This window comes from Mus caroli, unplaced genomic scaffold (genome assembly GCF_900094665.2).
Source record: "Mus caroli unplaced genomic scaffold, CAROLI_EIJ_v1.1 scaffold_20375_U1_1, whole genome shotgun sequence".
Taxonomy (NCBI): Eukaryota; Metazoa; Chordata; class Mammalia; order Rodentia; family Muridae; genus Mus; species Mus caroli.
Window position 1 is genome coordinate 1 of NW_018389295.1, and position 2,783 is coordinate 2,783.

The following is a 2,783-nucleotide window of genomic DNA, read 5'->3' on the forward strand; positions in this document are numbered from 1 at the left end:
ATAAGATGAAATCTCATAGTGGTTTTAATTTACATTTTCCTGTTGACTAAGGATGTTGAACATTTCTTTAAGTGTTTCTCACCCATTTGTGTTTCATCTTTCAAGAACTCTCTGTTTACATCTGCCCACTTTTTAAAGTGTACNGTTCTCTCATATATTATATCTCAATCATAGATTCCCCTTCCTCTTCTCACTCCAATCCCTCTCCCCTACTTCCCTTCTCTCCTAGATCCACTCATCCTGCTTGTCCCTTCAGAAAAGGCAGTCCTCCCAGGAGCATCAACCAAATATAGTATATCAAGTTGCAGTAAGACTAGGCACATTCCTCATTTTAAGTCTGTAGGAGGCAACCCAGTAAGAGGGCAAGGGTTCCAATGCAGGCAAAAGAGTCAGAGGTAGACCCTGTTCCCACTGCTAGGTGTCCCACAAGAACACTAAACTACATGACCGTAGCACACAAGCAGAGGACCTAGGTCAGACCCATATAGGTTCCCTGACTGTTGGTTCGGTCTCTGTGAGCCCTAGTGCCCTGGTTATTTGATTCTGTGGGCTATTTTTAAGCACTCCATTGGTTTGTACAATCCTTGTTTTCTCTCTTCAGGGCAATTCCCTGCACTCTGCCTAACGTTTTTCTATAGGTCTCTGAATCTGCTCCCATCAGCTGTTAGTTGAAGCCTCTCTAATGACAATTATGCTGGACTCTGGTCTACAACTATAGCAGTGTCATTAAGAATCATTACTTATTTTATTTATCATTCATTCATTTATTTTGCTGGTTGTTTGTGCTCGCACGTGCATGCACACGCACACGCACACACACATGCACATGCACACACACACACACACACAGAGTCTTCAGGTAGTGTCAGGTGTGGGCACCCTCCAATGGCCCAGGTCTCAACTTGGACCAGTCATTGGTTGGCCATTACCACAATTTCTGAGCTACCTTTACCCCAGCACATCTTGCAGGCAGGAAAAAAGGATAAAGTGTAGATAGGAGGTTCTGTAGCTTGAGTGGTGTTCCAATCCCTTCAGTGGAAACCTTACCTTGTTAGAGACAACAGCCAATTTGGGTACTGTATCCCCCCATTAGAGTCCCCGTCGTAGATTCCTGAGAGTTTCTACTACACAAGGTTTCTACCTCTCTCTTCAAAATCCTATAATTCCAGTCATCTTTTCCAGTTCTTGCTCTCCCCACAGCCCCATCTGATTCCTCCTATTCCCATCCCTTCCTGTCCCCAGTCCACACATGAAATCTAGTCTATTTCCCCTTTCCAGGAAGATCCTTGTGGTCCCCTCTTAAGGCCTCCTTGTTACTTAGCCTTGTTTACTGAGTCTGTGGTTTGTAGCATTATTGCCCTTGACAACTAATATCCACTTATAAGTGAGTACATACCATGCCATTCTGGGTCTGGATTTCCTTACCCAGGATCATCTTCTCTAGTTCCATCCATTTGCTGGCAAATTTCATGTCATTGTTTTTAACAGCTGAGTAATACTCCACTGTACCACATTTTATTTAACCATTCTTTGATTGAGGGACATCTGACTGTTATGAATAAAGCCACTAAGAAAGCCACTAAGAAAATAGTTGAACAAGTGTCCTTGTGGTATGGTGGAATATCTTTTGGATATGCCCAGGAGTGATATAGCTGGATCTTGAGGTAAAATAATTCTCAATTTTCTGAGAAACAACCATATTGATTTCCGTAGTGATTGTGTAAGTTTCCACTCCTTTCAGTAATGGAGGAGTCTCCCCCTTGCTCCATATCCTNGACAGCATGAGTTGTCAATTGTGTTTTTGATCTTAGCCATTCTGATAGATATAAGATTAAGTCTCAGAGACACTTTGATNTGCATTTCTCTGATTGTTAAGAATATTGAACATTTCTTTGAGTGTTTCTCAGCCATTTGTGATTCCTGTATTGAGAATTCTGCTTTATCTGTACCCCATTTTAAAAGTTGGATTGTTTGATTTGCCGATGTCTAGTTTCTTGAGTTCTTTTTATAGTTTGCATATTAGCCCTCTCCAGATGTGGAGTTGGTGAAGACCTTTTCCCATTCTGTAGGCTGCTGTTTTGTCCTTTTGATGATGTCCTTTGTCTTACAGAGTTCCTTTACTGTTCATGACTGTTTTAGCTATCCTGAGAGTTTTGTGTTTCCATATGAAGCTGAAAAATTCTTTTCTACTTCTCTAAAGAATTGTGTTGGAATTTTGACAGGGATTGCACTGAATCTGTCAACTCCTTTGATAGAATGGCCACTCCTCCCAATTCACAAGAATGGGAAGCCTTTCATCATCTGATAACTTCCTTTATATCTTTCTTCTGTGTTTTAAATTTTAATATACAAGGTTTTCACTTATATGTCTAGGGCTTCCAAACGCATTTTATTATTTTGATGCTATTGTGAAAGNTGCTGTTTCCCTGATTTCTTTCTCAGTGTGTTGCCATTACTATATTGGAAGGCTACTGAATTTTGTATGCTAAATTTGTGTCCAGAAATTTTGCTGAAAGCATTATCAGCTGTAGGAGTTTCCAGTGGAGATTGTTTTCAAAATTTTTTATTAGGTACTTTCTTCATTTACATTTCCAATGCTATCCCAAAAGTCCTCCCTTACCCCACCTCCACTCCCCCACCCACCCACTCCCACTTCTTGGCCCTGGCGTTCCCCTGTAGTGAGGCATATAAAGTTTGCAAAAGCTATAAGCCTCTCTTTCCAATGATGGCCAACTAGGCCATCTTCTGATACATATGCAGCTAGAAACACGAGCTCTGGGGGG